Below are 18,664 nucleotides of genomic sequence, written 5' to 3'. Positions count from 1 at the left end.
GGGCCTAGATAATTTGATTTAACAAACCAACTCTGGTATATGAAAGTGATTGATTATTGCTTATATCCCAGAACATTCCCTGGCCAACATTAATTCACAGTAACATTATTAATATAGCATAACTGAACCCCAACACAGAGCCACAAAATCTGATTCCAGTGCTAGCCAATCTCTGGCAATGCCATTTTGATCATACTTTAATTATTGAGAGCCCTCTGAGAGCCCTTAAATACTTAAGTCAATCAGAAAGTAACTGGTAGGAGGGCCTGGGGAAGCATCAGCACATCTCAAGGGATTGTTCTATGTGACTTCATGCTGGCACCCCATCTTCCTTCCACCCCGCACAGTATTGACTCTTTTTAATTTCTAGAGAAAATGAAACTGGTACCACAAGTAAATGACTGCTTTCTTCCAGGGTCTATGCAGTAGCAATCTACTAAGAAGAGACAGAAAATCAGGAAAGGGGAATGAAATTAAATGAGTGTCAACTCAAGTCAGTAAGCATTTATGGAGCACTTACAGCGTGCCAGGCACATGTGCCCCTGTGCTAAGCACTGAGAATACAAAGAAAGGCAAAAAACAGTCCATTCCCTCAAAGATTCACAATCTAATGGAGAAGACAAGATAGAAACAACTACAAATTAATACTTTCTGTCTCTGTCTCTCTCTGTCTTTCCACATATGTGTGTATATAATTATATATACACACATATATAAATGATGATTATGTATACATGTGTGTATACATAATTATATATGTGTGGGTATATATGTCTATAAAATCTCAGAGGCATGGCACCAGCATTAATGAAGACTGAAAATGGCTTCTTGTAAGAAGGAGGAGTTTTAGCTGGCACTTGGAAGAAACCAGGAAGTAGAGATGAGTAGAGAGAATATTCCAGGCATGAGGGACAATCATTAAAAATGCCTAGATTTCCTAGTATGGTGTGGGAGGAAAAGCAAGGAGGCCAGTGTCGCTAGATTGCCGTGCACATGAGGAAAATAAGGTTGAAGACAACTGGAAAGGTAGGAAGGGGATAGATTATAAAGGACTTAAAAAAAACAAATGGAGGAATTTATATTTGATACTGGAGCTACTAGGGAGCCATGGGAGTTTGTTAAATGGAAGAGGTGACATATTCATATCTGAACTTAAGGAAGGTCAGTTTGACCACCAAGTGAATGATGGATTGACATGAGGAGAGATTTGCAACAAGAAGACCAGCCCGAAGGCTATTGCAATGGTTCAGGTTGTGAAGGCTTTAAAAGTCAAGAAGAAGAATTTGTATTTTATCACAGAGGAAAGAGGGAGCTACTGAAGATTCTTGAGTAGGGGAGTGAAATCATCATATCTGTGTTTTAGAAATATCAATTTGGGAGCTATGCAGAGAATACTTTGAAATTAGAGGAGATCAGAAGTTGGGAAGAGCAATTAAAAGACTATTGTTTTCTACTGAGAAGTGGTGAGGCTGGGAACTAAGGTAGAGGCTGTATGAGTGAGGGGGAGGGAACAAAATAAAAAAGATGCTACGGAGGTAGAATTGAAAAGATTTGGCAACATTAAATATGAGGAATGAGCAACAGCATGCAAGAGCCAGCTCAGAGTGATCCACAAGAGCCAGTTATTAAATTTTCAGTGTGATCATCTACACCTCAGAAATCAGCAAAGGCTACAAATCAAGATTTGATTTATCATTTTGTTGATACCCTAGTCTTAAGAAAATGATGGAGGAATGTTAATAAGGTCGATTAAACTTTAAAGTGTGACACAGGCACAATTTTTTCTCCCAGAGATCCAGATGTTAAACATTTGTCAGCAAACCATTGAGAGAGGGAGGGAAAGGGAGAGGGAGAGAGAAAGGGAAAATTCCTAGGGAGGGTAGATTTGGCATTACCATAAAAAAAAGATTATATAACGTCAAGTTTATATAATTACCTTTTGTGAACTTTTATAGTTGAAGGATCTGTGTTCAAATCTCGACTCTTCTACTTACGACCTATTCAGTCTTGGGCAAGTCACCTCATTTCCTCATCTGTAAAATTAAGCAGGAGTGGGGAACCTACAGCCTCACGGCCCTCTAGGCAGCAGGTTTCCCGCCCCTACATAAAGGGTTGGACAAGATTGCTCTGGAAGCTTCTTCCAGCTGTAAATATATGAAAATAAGAACATAATACTTATTATAGTTACCATATAATAGTTACATAGCACCTTAAAATTTGCAGAATGCTTCGCATGTATTACTTCAGTTGATCCTATGTCGGCATTATTTCTATCCTTATTTTACAAATGAGAAATTGAGGAGCAAAGCCACTGACCCAAGAACATGATCTCATTATTTGTTGATAGAAAGTGCATTATTATGAAAATCTAGTGTTATTACTTTCTGAAAAAAAAGCAAGTCAAAATATATTAACAATTCAAAATATCTTATGCTTGAGGGACATATTGCAAAACTTATTCTGGGAGATAAGGCAAAATATTTTGTTGTATGCAAACCTGATTCCCCAACTGATAAGGAAAATCAGTAGAAGTATTGAGAACTTCCTTCATTTCTCTATCTTAATACCTTCAGGGGGAAGTGTTTTGGGGACAAAATGTACACATGATTGAGAAAGGCATGCAGGTCTATCCTTCCCAAACTTTAGTCCTTCATTAGGTAAAAATTTCTATTCCTCCTCATATACATTCAGGACTTGTCCATACAGTAGAAGGCAGCTAGATGACTAAGTGGAAAGAATGCTGGCCCCAGAATCAAAATGAATTGAGTTCACATCTGGCTTCAGATATTTCCTAGCTGTGTGATCCTGGGCAAGTCACTTAATCTTGTTTGCCTCAGTTTCCTCATCTGTAAAGTGAGCTGGAAACATCAAACCACTCCAGTATCTTTGCCAAGAAATCTGAAATGGAGTCATAAAACAAGCACACAGTAGAGATGAGGGCACGACAATTTCATCTCTGCTACTGCTGTTGCATCAATTAGCCATTTTTCTTCAAAACAGAAACAAGTTCTTCATTCTTCTTTTTTCAGCAGATCACTTTTTAAAAATCAATTTCAGCAATTTCCTGATTTAAGTGAGTCACCATTTCTTCCAGTTTCTGGTGACCTTTTTTAAAGACCTACTTCTGTCCTCTTCTAGGCACTAAGTATCCACTTCCTCTTTTATCTGCCTCCGACTTGTTACTGACTACTCAGATGAGAGTCTTGGATGACTGGTGATTGCACCATCTCTGACAAAGTGAACAGTGGTTATGTGAAGAAGGATAGGAGAGAATCGGTCAGCTTGTAGCAGGATACTGATCAACAGGGATGAATAAGACTAGTCTGAGTGGGTACTAGAATCCAGAAGGTATCCTTGGCTTCCTGGGTGCTGTGGCATCACCCCCAAGTCTTGGGCCAAGGGGTTTGTGATCACCTAATCAGAGTGTTGAATGATAGCTTTTATCCTCGAAGGTAGACAGTCACAATTTATCTCTATCACAACCAGACCATCCCCTTCCCCCATTGGTGCCCAATACTTTCCCACCCTACTTGTCCTGGTGCTAGCCTTCTGTCACTGTGGAAGCTCCTAATCTTTCCCCTTTATCTACCCAGAGACGGCCCCATGGGGTGACTATAGCCTAAACCTGACCCAAGCATTAAGTATGCTTTGTTCCCCACTCCCTCTGCAGCCATCCAAGTCATGCTCTGCCCATTAGATTACCTTATTACTGGAATAGGAGCTCTGCCCTATTTTTCTCTCTTCCTGGCTAGTTCTTCTGGATAGGCTTTGTGGTTCTGGGACAGTGGTCTTTAAGATATCTCCCCCACATCCCTCCATCCATATTTTCTTTTTTTTGGTGGGACAAAGTAAGTAGAACAGGATGAATGGCACTAATAGGGGGTGAGCTACATTGCAGATCTCATTATATTATTATTCCCCCTCAAACCCACTCCTCTTTTGAACTGTCCTATTTCTTCAAATAGTGCCACCATCCTTCCAGTCATGCATATTTTAACCACAGTGTCATCTTTGATTCTTTATTTTCATTCACCACATCCATCCAATTAGTTGCCAAATCTTGTCATTTCCATCTCTATAACATCTCTCAAATATATCCTCTTCTCTGTACTCACCAGGTCTTTGCTCTAATTCAGACTCCCATCTTCTCTTGCCTGGATTATTGCAATAATATCTTAATTGGTCTTTATGCCTCAAGTCTCCTGACTCCAATCCATACTCTAAATGTTGTTGAGTCACTTCAGTCATGTCCAACTCTTCCTGACTCCATTTAGAATTTTCTTGGCAAAGATATTGGAATGGTTTGCCATTTCCTTCTCCAACTCATTATATAGATGAAGAAACTGAGGCAAACAGGGTTAAGTGGCTTGCCCAGGGTCACACAGTAAGTGTCTAAAGACAGATGAGTCTTCCTGATTCCCAGTCCACTGTGCCACCTCACTCTTCCTCCATCCTCCAATACATCAAAGTAATTTTTCCCAAAGCTTAGATCTGATCTTGTCAATCCTATGCTCAATAAATCCCAGTGGCTCTCTGTCAACTCAAGGATGAAATATCATTCCATCTTTATCTCATCTTTTTAATGTCTATTTTTGTACAAGTTTTATAATACATACAACTATTAGCACAGCACTACATATACATGTGCTTTACAAATAAGCAAATTTTCCATCCATAGGGATGTGTGCTAAAAAAAGTTTTGGTGATAGAGCAACATAATCAAAAAAGTTTGGAGACTAGTATCCTAGCAGACATGGAGATATTCCATTGGCATAACAGAAGTATAGAAAGTATTTGATGTTCCTGCTATTTCTTCTGTAAGGGCAATGCAAGTATAGCATTATGAATAGAGTGTTAGGCTTCCGGTAAGAAAGACCTGTGATCTGACCTCTGACATCTATTAGCTATGGGCCCCTGGGTGAACCCCTTAACCTTCATGAGCTTCAGTCACCTCCCTAGGGCTTATCGACTAAATCATAGACATCTACATTAATATAGAGAATCCCTACATTTGGAGTTCCCTAAATTGATGAGCTTGCCGATCTTCTTGTCATTTGGTAGTATGGTGAGTACAATGCTAAAACGGCAGGAAGAAAAGATAGATGGCATCTCCTCAAATACAAAGACCACCACTTGAATCAGTTCCAACATATTGATTGCAGGATGGAGGGCCAAGGTAGGTTATATTTATGTAAACAAGGAAGTTACTGCTCTCTAGTGGCATCTCTAGAGGAAACTGAGTGGCGCAGGGTGCTGAATTTGGAGACAGGAAGACATGATTTTAATCAGTCAGACACTTTCCAGCTGGGTGACCCTGGGCAGCTCACCTAACTTCTACTTTCTTCATCTGCAGCGTAAGGATGGTAATAGAAACCTACCCCCCATGGTTGTGAAGATAAATAGTATTTGTAAAGTGCTTTTTATAAATTTTAACGTATCATATAAATGTTTATTATTTTGATGTTGTTATTGCTTCCTTGTATCGATGACCATTAAATTAGTAGGTTTAACAAAACTCATTAGGGAATTACATGGATATATGTCCAGCAGTCTCTAGTATACAAAGATATTGTATGTGTCCCTTCCATAAGGCACAGTAATGGTTTCACATTGGGGCTCATCAGTTCTTTAGAATTGCTGTCATCGTAGAATATAAGAATCCAATATAAGTCTGAGATATTTGCATAAAGAAATAACACTGACAGTTTCATGCATTGTGAGGTCATGGTAGATATAGTGATCAACATTTTCTTCAGTTGGTTATCAGGTACCTCCATGACAATTACCTTGGGACCCCAACTCTTGAGCTCATCTGCTCAAGGCGCTGCATCAAATCCCTGGATACAATTCACATTCCAGCCTCTGGTTCCTCATCTCACTCTCTTTTTCCCATGTTTCCATTTGTAAGATTGCCCTTGTGGACAATACCTTCTGAAATTTTCGTGTAACACAAAATCCTTTTGGAGAACCAATTAATGCAGCCAGGTGGGATATAATAGTATAACTGAATATAATTGAAAATCTTGGTAACTTCCTCTTTATGGCACTTTTAGTGTGTTTTATGATGCAAAGGTAAAATAACTCATATTTATTTAGGACTTCAGGGTTCTCAAAGAACTTACCAGTGTAATTTGATTTCCTATACCTGGGAACTAGATGTCTGTTTGGGGTCATTGTTTCCAATTAGCTCAGCATACAGAAATCAGTCAGTTCAAAAGTACAAGATTCATTTAGTTCCTTTGGCTTTTATCAAGTGCAATGTAAATAACGGCTTCACATGGAGAGAAGATATGACCATCACAATAAATCTTTTTCTTATCTTGACAAGGTCAGGTAAGCTGGGAGCAGTGAACAAAAGCTTAGTTTCAGAGTCTCTACAGTCAGGCAAAAATGACAACAAATAGTGCACTTCACTTCATCTGCAAGGGTCACTAAATAAGGGCTTTAGCAAAACAAAGTAAGGAAGTTTAAATTTTATTTCAATCTAGCTTTAAAAAAATTTTATCTATGCCTTTTTATTTCTTTACATCCCATCATTTCCCAATGTTCCCATCTCTCCAGGCATCCCTTGCAATAAAGAAAAACAATCAGGCAAAAGCAATCAATGCAACAGCAACATCTGCCTGCCCCTGATACATCTGGGATCTAAAAGCATCATTTCCTACTCCACTACTGAGAGGAAGGAGAGTTTCATCCTCTGATCTTTGGGATCATTATTGGTCATTGCATTTAATCTGAACTCCCCTGTTCTTTGTGTATGGTTTTTATTTACACTATTTAGGTCTTTGTGTATATTTTTCTCTTCTATCTTTAGTCTGTATCAGTCCAAATAAGCCTTTTCATGTTTCTCTGAAATTTTTACATTATTACTTATAGCACAACATTACATTATTTTCATATATCACAATTATTCACCAATTCCTCAGTCAGTAGTAGCTTTGTTCTTTGTTTTTGTTGGTTTTTGCCACAAAGAAATGTTGCTATAAATATTTTACTATATATGGAACCTTCCTTTTATGACTTTGATGTCACGGGGGAATTCATGTCCACTAGTGCAATTATTGGATCAAAGGGTATGAAGAGTTTACTAGCTTTTCCCCATGTAATTCCTGATAACTTTCTGCCAGACCTCCTATAATCCCTCATATATGATTATTTTCAGCTTTTATCATCTTTGTCAATTTGACAAATGAGATGAAAGCTGAGAGTTATTTAATTAGCATTTATTTTATTATTAGTTATCTGGAGTATTTTTCCATATGGTTTCTCCTAAGTAAGCATTTTTTAAGTCCACTGTAAAAGTTTATAACAAATGAAATTAATTATACTCAAATCTTGGGTTAGGTGATCGTAGTCACACACAAGATTATCATAAATAACTCTACTTAACTCCCAAAGATGAAAAAAAGAAGTCAGCCTTTTTTAAAAATGTAAAAATTTGACAGTCTTGATAATATACTACTTCTTTCCCTCCAAAATCATTCTTTTGACTACTGTAGAGTTCATTTTTTGCCTTCTGTTTCATTTGAAGTGCTGAAAGAGCCATAATTTCAAAATTAAATAACCTAGAGCCCTAGGCTGCCCTTAGGAAACTCTGCAATCATTTTTTAAAGGTCAAGTTTTCTTCAAAGAGAAATTAAAAGGACTTTCTGCCTTTGAACCCTGACATTCTAAGATAGGTGTCTCCATCACTCTATTTATGTCTCCAAGTTAATGTAAAATGTATTTATTTCAAGAGACCTTTGCTGGATTGTCCAATAATTTCTCCCCTTTGGAAGAGGACTCCTTCAGTCAATTTGATAGAGTTAAAAAAATGAAGATGAGTAGGTGAAGCATTTACACCACCTCTGATCACAGGGGAGACGATCTGAAATAAGCCTTGAGTGTACAAATTATGACTTGCTTTCCATATACAGTACATCTTTCTTATAACCTTTTCTCAGTTAACTTTTTCTTTCTATAGATAATGTGTTTTAGACAGCTTGGTACTCTGGAAAACATTACGGAGTTTAACTAATATTTCTTTTCAAAAATTTCCATTACTTCATGCATCAAAGTCTTGAGAAGCTTATTGAGTTCTGAGGTCCTGCTTTGGGGACTACAGATTTTATGGCTATAGAATTGTTAGAGATTTGGGGTCTAAAGTTGGTTCATCATCTCTGCTTACTTATGTCCATCCCTCACACACAAGGTGTAACACTTTTTCATTGTCATCCTTACTCAATCCTCGCTCAAACCCAATTCATTGGTTATTTCTACCCTTTCTCTGCTGCCATCATCCCTTTAGCTTTTTCTTGATGTATTTGTTTATTTTTCATTCCAAAGTTGCACTTTTAAGTCCACGAGTTTGAGACTTGTTTAGAATATTCATTGACCCTGCTCTAAATATAGCAAACTCAGTTCTCCTGCTATAATCTTTAATAATCTAAGTACCATCTTTAAAATGATACGAATTGTGAATTTTTTAAAAAAATTTACTTATAGGAATTTATGCATAATTTTAGGAGGTATGCAACATTTATTCCTTTAGAATTCAGTTGGTCAGATTCTTTGTTCTTTTACCTACTGCCTGAGTCTAAGTTGGGAGATTTTGGAAGGTTTACTCTTTTAATCTCAATGACACTGAGAGTGAAAGACACTAAGTCATCTAAATAGATACTTATATTTTGGACTGAAATAGTGCAGCTTTCAGAACATTATAACCTAGTAGAAGACAGATGTATTGGTACATAACTGTAATCCTAGATACTAGGAAGGCCTAGACTGATGAATGTCTCAAGTTCAGGAGTTCCAAGCAGCAGTGGGCTATGCAGATCAGGTGTCTATGCTAAGTTTGAAATCAGTATGGTGAGCCCTAGGGAGCATGGGGACCACCAACTTGCCTAATGAGGGGTGAACCAGTCTAGTTTGGAAGTGGAAAGAATCAAAGCTCCCAATCACTGCAGGGAGGCGATCAGGAATGTGAACAGACCCTGCACTTTCAGCCCTGGTGAGATGGAAAGACCCAGTCTGAAATAAATAATTTTTTGAAAATCCTACTACAAAAGAATAGTTTGTAGGATATCCTAAGACTTTTCTTCCTTATTCATGGTTGAGAATAGTGTTAGAAACATTTCAGTATGTCCTTTACCATTATTTAATGAGCTATTGAAACTTAAGGTATTTTTTTTTATTGTTAATCAGAAATTTCCAACCAATATCATTAATAATAATATAGTCATGTTAAATTATGGTATTTTCATTGATTCCCAAAGATTTATTTCCATGGGTTGGATTTGGGTCAGAGCAGGTTTTGTTTCTAACAATAATTTTGTTGAGTACATTTCAGTGGAACTCGTCCATATGGGTCCTTCCTCCACTGGTACCTTTTGTAACCCATCCATACCTCCTCATGATGTGTGATTCTCTTTTATGACATTGGATCATAGATTTACAGCTAGAAAAGACCTTAGGGGGTCATCCTTATTTTAGCTGAATATTCTTAATTTACAAATGAGAACCTGAAGCCCAGAGAAGTTATGTGACTTGATTTACTATGAGTTCTCCATAGAGGATCTGCTCAGTGGGTTGGAGAAGTACTTTTTTACTTTTCTTTTGAGAAGTACTAGGGCAATGTTTGTCCAGATCATATTTTAACCATCATTCTTGCTGTGTGATTGGCCCCATCATCTTTTGTATAAGCAAAAGTAAGAGTTATCTATTTCTTAATTTCTGATAATAGAAATTAAATATTTCTTAAATAATAAAATAATTTATATTTTATGATAAATTAATTTTATATGTATATATAGCACACATGGTATATTTATATAATATATATAATATTGATGTTTCTGCATTATATCTGTTAATATGTCAATATTTTAACAATTTATTATTCCCACTTTTATCAACACATCATATTTATTATATTAAATGTAATTTATTTTATAACAAATGCACTTCCTTTTAAATCATTTCTTGTACAGAAATTAAAATGGGCAATATGCTAAAGACTAATAGTGTCAAACTCAAATAGAAAAAGGGGTCACTAAATTATACATAACTGGATAATTACTGTGGGTCACATATTGACTTCATTTTAAAATGTAATTTACTTATGTGTTTTTTTAATCTCATTAAATATTTCCTAATTATATTTTAATCTGGTTTGGGCTAACACTGAGTGTTGTCAGCTAGTATGCACCTCAGGTCATGTGTTTCACACCTCTACTGTAGACAACTGACACCCAGCACACATTTCTCCACTGTCCTTTGGGCAAGAGTCATTGACAGATGTTACTATAGAGTTAACTTTATTTAATTATGTTCTTAATATCAAGGGCAACATAAAACAGGAAAGTGTGGCTACAGTGCTAGAAGGGAAGGGAAGATCTAGGTTCAGTTCCTTTCATTGATACTAGCTGTGTGATCATATGACCTGATCTCTTTAAGCTTCACTTTCCTCATTAGTAAGATGAGGAAAATGTACTTTTTTGTTGTTCAATCATTTCAGTCATGCCCAACTATTTGTGACCCCATTTGGGGTTTTCTTGGCAAAGATACTGGAGGGGTTTGCCATTTCCTTCTCCAGCTTTTCTTATAGATGAAGAAACTAAGGCATACACTGTTAAGTGACTTCCCCAGAGTCACACAGCTGGTAGGTGTGTGAGGCCAGATTTCAACTCAGGAAAATGTCTTCTTGACTTCAGGACCAATATTCTATATCCACTGTGCCACCTACCTGCCTTTCAATAAGGAAATTGTACTAGATGTCTTTTAAGGTCCTTTACAACTCTAAATCTGTGAGAGAGTCATCCTGTAGTGTCCAAAAGGAAGCAGACCTTACGGTATAAGGTGAGGTCCTCCAGATGTTCCTGTGCATATTGTGCTATTGCATCAAGCCCCAGATCACCACATGGGCTTCTCACAAAATCTATGACCACCGGAGAAGAGATCAGCCTAACAATCTATGTAGGAATAGCCAAATGGTTGAAGAATACCTGCTGTTAAGAGGATAACAGCATGGATAGCCCATTGAGCCAGTTCGTTAGTAACTGTATCTTGGAAAGATACTGCAGATAGACAATAAATGTGATCTAAAATAGGATAGCTAGTATTTATGTAGCTCTTTAAGATTTGTAAAGCACTTTACAAATATCTCATTTTATCCTCAAAATGACTTTGGGAGATAGGCTCTATTTTCTGTATTTTATAAGTGAGAGAACTGAGACAAACAGAAATTAAGTGACTTGCCCAGATCCACACAGCTAGCAAGCGTCTGAAGCTGGATTTGGACTGAGGTCTTCCTGATTCCAGACTCAGCACTCCATCTACTGTATTGTCTATCTGCCTCTCTAAAAGAGGATGGAGAGAACAGGCTGGATTGCCTTTGGGAAACTGTGAAGGTCTTTCAGTAATGTCAAATACCTCCCTGAAACAAAGACTCGTCTTTGTAACAAATTTCTTGCAGTGATTCTATATAGCGGAATCATGGAATATCACAAAAAAAACTGGAGTTAGGAGTCATCCAAAGGAAGATAAAGAGGCATATGTGGGTGTTAATGAGCTCCAACGTAATACCAACAGAGGAGTGAAGAGGAAACATGGCATAAAGGACACTGCAAGAAAGATTTTTGACCTGAAAAGGAAGTGGACCAATCAGGCTGAGAATAAGGGATAACCAAAACACAAGCTCCATGTCAACACACACCCACACACACCCCACACACACACACCCACACACATGGTGTACTCCATGTGGAAGATTTTATGGGACAACACAGATAGGAGTTGACAAGTACGAGAAGGCACAGATGATTTGCTATTTACATCCTTGAATGAAGGTATAACTTCATGAATGTGATCAGAGATCCATCCAATTCTGAAAGAATTCTTAAACTTTGATAACACAATAAGCTATATTATTCCAAGTTAGAAATTATTTCCTGGGACAAAAAGCCCCTATACTTTAGGGATATGGACTAACCCTTTCATGCCAATCGTAAACTGTTCATTTATTCACTGACCCCAGAATTTGCCCTATAAACATATGTGTGTGTATATATATATATATATATATATATATATATATATATATATATATATATATATATATATATGTATATACATTCACACACCTTCTGAGGAAAATAGTGTAGATTGATGACAAATGCATATATGTCTGCCACATACAGAATGTGAAAATGACATAGTGAAATTCTGCTTTAAAGTGCTTCTTTGTACACTACTTATCATCTAACATATTAGATTGCAGATCACAGGATATCTCTGAGCAACTAGGTGGGATAGGGATAAAACCAACCTCAGATACTCACTAGGCAAGTCACTTATTCTGTCTGGATTCAATTTCCTCATCTGTAAAGTAGGGATAATGATAGTATCTTTCTCATAGAGTTGTTGCAAAGGTCAAAAATATAAAAAGTATTGGAAACTTTAAAGTGCTTTATGAATGATAACTAATATTATTATCTCTCAAACTATAATGTGCAAACTAGCTCTGCACCCAACATTAGCATTATAATGAGGCTCTACCATAATTTGATTAAGTGTTTAGAATACCATTGATCCATACTGTAGAAACACAGCTTGTGCTCTACTTTAAAATTACCTTGTATATTATACTCCAAATCAGGACAAAATATCATGCAAAATCTCCATTGAAGTCTTGCTCCCTTTTTATAGATTTCTTTTTGTTTGTTTGTTTGTTTGGAGATGAACCAAATGTTTTAGCCAATTTAAAATGAGTAGGATTCACCTTCTGACAATTTCTCTTACTGAGAGGCTGGTTGCTTTTGTAACTCTGACATTATCTTACTCAAACAGTCCTTTTTTCTGTGATTCTTCACAGCAGGACACTGGGCTTATGACCCAGAAGTGCTTCTTCTCAAGTTCATGCTTTTTCACCATTTCTGAGAGGAGACAGAACAAGAATAAGTCAGGAATAGAACACTAGAAAGCACCAACAGCACGAAATTATTGGTGAGATTGTTAGAAGGATGTAGGAAGGTGTCAATTTAGGGATTACTTAAGCCTCCCAAGATATTGCCAGCTTTGAAAATTATTTCCATGAAAAGACATTTAAAAAATTAAGCTACCCATACATATCTTTAAAAAAGAATCATGTATTCAAATCTAGCCTTAGACATCTACTAGCATTGGATACCTTTATTCAGAAATTTATTTCACATAAATAGAGCATCATCTTAATCTTTGTAACAGTATTTAAAGTATGAGTTACATAAATTCACTTATAAAATTAGTTGCTATCTGCTACATGGGGGCAGTGGATAGAGCAGTATTGCAATCAGGAAGACTCATCTCCTTGAATTGAAATCTGGCCTCAGACACTTACTTAGCTGTGCAACCCTGGGCAAGTTACTTAGCCCTGTTTGCCTCAGTTTCCTCATCTGAAAAATGAGTTGGAGAAAGAAAGGGCAAACCATTCCTGCATCTCTGCCAAGAAAACCCCGAATGGGGTTGCAAAGAGTTAGACACAACTGAATCAACTGAACAGCAGCAACATCTGCAAGATGGCAATAAACAATGAGTCACAAAGTTAATCATCTTTTGATTCACAGATCATGTGGCTGGAACTTTATCCTAAAGATTATGAAAAAGGGGAAAATAATTATCTGTACAATGATGTTGACAGCATTTTTGTTTGTAAAAGTGGAAAACTGCAAATGATCTATATGTTCAATGATTGAATAGGTTGTATTAAGGTAATGAGATATTATTACATTCTGATATAAAAAGGACCATTATGAAGAATACAAAGGAATGTGGTTATATTGTTATAAAATGATGCAAAGCGTGATTAGCATGACAAGAGGACTATAATACTCATTGAAATTATAAATACATGTGTCTATATATTTATAAATACACATATGCCAAAGATATAGAGCTTTGTAAGTACACAGATAGGTTTGGGAGGGAACATATAACAGATATAATTTGTTGCTACTGCTCATTTGTTTGATTTTATTTTCTTAGAATATATGGCACAATATTCTTTTTTTTCTTCTCTCTCCCTATCTCATCAACATGTAAATGGTACAAATTTTATAGATTTTTGCTGGAGATTAACCCATATTTGGTTCAATTGTTGGTGAATTGTTATTTGTTGTAACTTATAATGTCAGTAATAATAAATTTAAACTAAAAACATTATTGCTTTTTAGGGAGCTTGGGAAACAATGAGATTTACACAATGGGGGAGGGAAGAGGAAGAAGAAGAGAAAATCATAATCATAATGAAAGAGAAGGAAAGGAGGAAGAAGAGGAGGAGGAGGAAGAAGAATGAAGAGGAGGAGGAGGAGAAAAAAGAGAAGAAGAAGATGAAGAAGGAAAAGAAGATGAAGAAGGAAAAGATGAAGAAGAAGAAGGAGAAGAAGAAAGAAGGAGGAGAAAATGAAGACGATGAAAAATATAGAGGAGGAGGAGAAAAAGGAGAAGATAATGAAGAAGATAAAAAATGAAGAAGGATGAGGAGAAGAAGATAAGAAAAAGATGAAGCAAATGAAGGAGGAGGAGGAGAAGAAAAAGAAGGAAGAAGAGGAGGAGGAGGAAGAAGAAAAGATCTAGCATCTCAATTCATCTAAGAAAGTTAATTTTTTACCTAAATGAGTTAATAGGAAAGTATGTGAATTGTTTTTTTTCCAAAATCCATTGAAAGAACAAATAGTGCCAATGAATTGGACAATTAATAATAGTGACAATTACTCTGTCAATTCTAAATGCTGCCCACATTTGAACAATTCAGAGTCAAATAACAATAGAAAAGGACCTATGCCAATGCCTTATACTCCTGGGCTATTCCCTCTTTCTCACATCCCAGTGCCTTCTGCCCTGATCTCATCCTCCTGGGGTCATGTCCCACCATGTGACTGTTAGTGGGCATTATTCTAGCTTTAAGTAGATGAGACTACTGGGCTTTGCAAATGACCAGGCACATCTGTGTTATCCTTCCTTGGCTCTTTGACTGCTCAGGCAGCAAATATGTGGGTTGGCAATTACTTTCACTAATAAGTGACCTCATACTGTCCCTGGGTCATTTTCTTGGTTGGTGTTAGTTTGGAGCACTTTGAACATTTTCATCTTGACCTCATTATATTTGAAGCTGTACAAGCTGAAAGGAAGAGCTAGCTGCTATCTGAGATGATGCAATGCTGTCAGATCCTATCGATTTCTGTTTCTACATCTATTTGAAACTAAGTAATTATGGTTTATCTTTTAAAAAGAGCGCCAACATATAGGTGCTTGATGAGTGCTTGAGTTGACTTGAATCTTCTGCTTTACTCCAAATGGCTCATTTGCCGAAGTTCAAGGTATATGGATTTCATTTTCATTTAGAAAGATTAAATAATGGTGGTATTTTATTTTGGCATTAGCTTCCACTTGTGTTAGTCTATATTTAGGTCTCCTCAGTTCTAAGCACTGTTGGATCTGAATGTTGGAAAATGAGTGCTTTAAGCACACTGGGTTTAAACTTCACTCTTCATTCTCATAATACGGATATTCCCACTCACAAGCTGCATCCTGAGAAATAATTTCCATGGAAAAAAATACCCTTACTGTTTATGGCATTAGCAATTACTCAGGGTGATGATTATATTTATTATTTTCCAATTCAATTTCTGTTTTCATCCCTCTTACTTTAACTTGTCAACATAGTAGTTCCAGCTCTCCCATCAGTTATGGTGCTAGGATTTCCTCCTACCACCAGATTAGGGAAATTTGTTTGGCTTTGTTAATGCTTCCTAATTCCTGTATTTCTCTGACTTGAGTGCTTAGCTTTGGGCTGACATTTGCTAAGTGGCCATATTAGTTCCCTTAAAAAAAACTGTGAATAATTTGGGGCAATGGATAGATTACTGGACCTGGATTCAGGAAGACTCTTCTCCATGAATTCAAATCTGGCCTCAGATGCATACTGTGTGACACAAGTCACTTAACCCTGTTTGCCTCAGTTTCCTCACCTGTAAAATGAGCTGGAGACGAAAATGGCAAACCACTCCAGTATCTTTGCCAAGAAAATCCCAAATGAGGTTACAAAGAGTCAGACATGATTGAAAAATGACTCAACAATATCCATAATTTATTTTTAAGAGTAGAGTATTTTTCAAAAGTTGGCTAATTTTTAAATAACACATCAGAATCTAAAGTACAACATTATAGAGACAGTCATTTTAAAAAAGATCAGAGGATCATATATTTAAACTCAGAAAGGACATTATAGGCCATCTAGCCCAAATCCTTCTTTTGCAGATGATGAAACAGAAGTCCAGAGATTTAAAGTAAGCCACTCAAAGTCTTAAGTTAGTAATTGATGGAGGATGTATGTGAACCCAAGCAACTTCTGAATTCATTATAAAACACTTGGTAACTATAAAATGTTACTAATGACATCAGAAGAAACCTATGGCCTTGGTAGAGGTATAGTCACTTGCCTTAATAAATTGCATAATTCCATTTGGGACACCAACTTAGTAAGCTTTTTGAGATATTATGTAATATCTCTTGTCTATAATCTGACTCTCACAGTAGCATATGGGGTTTTACCAGTTCTGTATTCACTTACATGACTTGATCTTACACACATCTTCAGCAATAGCCATCAGGAATTCCTGGGCATACTTGTAAACAGGGGAGACTTCTAGGAAAACAAAGTCATCAAGAAGTACCAGAGTAGGTAGGAGGCATGGCTGTCTTTTAATGGCACCTGAAACTTATAGTGCTTAGCCCCATATTCATTGAATTTGGTCAAAGATTCATTCACTTGATTCCCAGGTACTGATGGAACTACTGCCTGAGAATCATTCCTAGAGGAATTATCTTAATTATCTTCTTCAGCGTACCTTTCTTGGACTTCTTCTTGATCACACTAGTCGTAGGGACAGCAATGGCTGTGACAGCAATGACTTGGGGAGAGCCCGCTGTCTAGATAAGAGTCCCACCACCGATATCCCAATATGGAATCATATTATTCTCTTTTAGTCAGCTGCTGGTGCTCTTACGCTTCCTGACTTTTCTGGACTTTCCCCTTACTTCTAACCCCACCTCTTCCCCTTTCTTTCACAGCTAAGATTTTTGACATTCTTTAATGGAAAGGGAGGTATGACTCATTGGGGAGGTACGACTAGGATTTGCCAATCCATTGTATTTTCTTGACTGATATTTTATCACAGAGGCAGTTGTCTTGTTGCTAACTCATTGTGTTATTGATGCCTTAAAAAGTAGTTTTGATTTTGGCACGGATAGGTTTAACTATGAGGTAGTAAAATTGATTTTTAAAAAACACCAAAAATCATAACCCAAGTGCATGTCACCCTTTACAGATCTCACCCGAGGGGGTGTTTGTATGTGTGATATATGGAATGATTGAATCATGTAACTCATCACATTACTATAGTTACACCTCATACACATGATGAGCAGCTCAATGCATACGATTAGATTATTTAATTGTATGCCCGATGTAGCTTCTCCTTAGCTTGCCTGACAGCTTGATTCATCATCAGACTGCCTATTATTTTGCCCCTGGTTATTTTTCCTTTTCAAATCTCCTATTTCCTACCTGTTTTATTTCGTGTAACAAAGTTTTCTTGGCCATTCCCCCTATTCTTATACTTCTATCTAGAAGTAGTGTGGGATAGTGGAAAGGAGGCTAGACCTGAATTAGGAAGACCTAGTTCAAATTCTGCCTCAGATATCAACTAGCTCTGTGACCATCTGGGGAATTCATTTAAACCTCTCTGAACTTTAGCTTTCTCATCCATCATCTGTAGGACCTCTTAGCCAGGGTTGTTTGAGGCTCAACTCAGAAAAAGTATGTAAATCATTTTGGAAATGTTTTCAAAGCACTTTATATAAGTAAAACAAAGAAGGAAGAAAGGTCCTTTGCCTTCTCCCCTGCAATTCCTTAGGTATGTATCATTTTTCCATCTTATAAATACTAAGCTACTCCTTTACCAGTCATGTAAAACACTCAAGAGCTTGAAAAAGCCTCCCCTGATTTCACAAGAATGTGAAGAACTCACCCATTGGCCTAAAACAGACCGCTACCATTAATGCCATAACCCCATGCTCTAAGATGATGTCTGCTGTACTATGTCTCTTCTATTGCTGTGCCAAGTATTAAGAGGAGATTTCTTATAACCAAAGACTCTGTTGAACCTCAGGACAAAATGAACAAAATACTCCGGGTAAAAATTTAAGAATATTCTAGAAAATCCCCATAGTTGAATAACCATCCAAAAAAATCCCAATAGAGAAACTGATGAGAGTGGAGTCATAAAAGGTCTGCAGAGTCAATAAATATGATTTCTACATGTTGAATTTCACCAAGCACTGTGTGGATGTATCACTTAATGACAACAATTGTGTTGTTCAGTCATTTCAGTCATGTCTGACTCTCTGTGACCCCATTTTGGGGTTTACTTAGCTGAGATATTGGAATGGCTTGTCATTTCCTTGTCCAGCTCATTTTACAGACAAGGAAACTGAGCCAAACAGGGATAAGTGACTTGCCTAGCATCTCACAGCTAGTAAGTACTGAGGCCAGATTGGAAATCATGAAGAGTCTTCCAGATTCCAAGCCCAGTAGTGTATCCACTGCGCCACCTAGCGGCCTGGACAATAACTATAAGATACATTAATG

At 36.9% G+C, this 18,664-nt stretch overlaps 1 protein-coding gene across 5 annotated transcripts in view; it reads left to right on the top strand.

Moving 5' to 3' along the window:
• PDE11A (phosphodiesterase 11A) overlaps positions 1–18,664 on the top strand; it is a 571,707-nt gene that overhangs the window by 303,330 nt on the left and 249,713 nt on the right. The gene's annotated exons all lie outside the window — the stretch shown is intronic.

The sequence above is a fragment of the Notamacropus eugenii genome, chromosome 5, assembly GCF_028372415.1.
Source record: "Notamacropus eugenii isolate mMacEug1 chromosome 5, mMacEug1.pri_v2, whole genome shotgun sequence".
Classification (NCBI taxonomy): domain Eukaryota; kingdom Metazoa; phylum Chordata; class Mammalia; order Diprotodontia; family Macropodidae; genus Notamacropus; species Notamacropus eugenii.
This window is presented reverse-complemented; position numbering and strand designations above follow the sequence as displayed.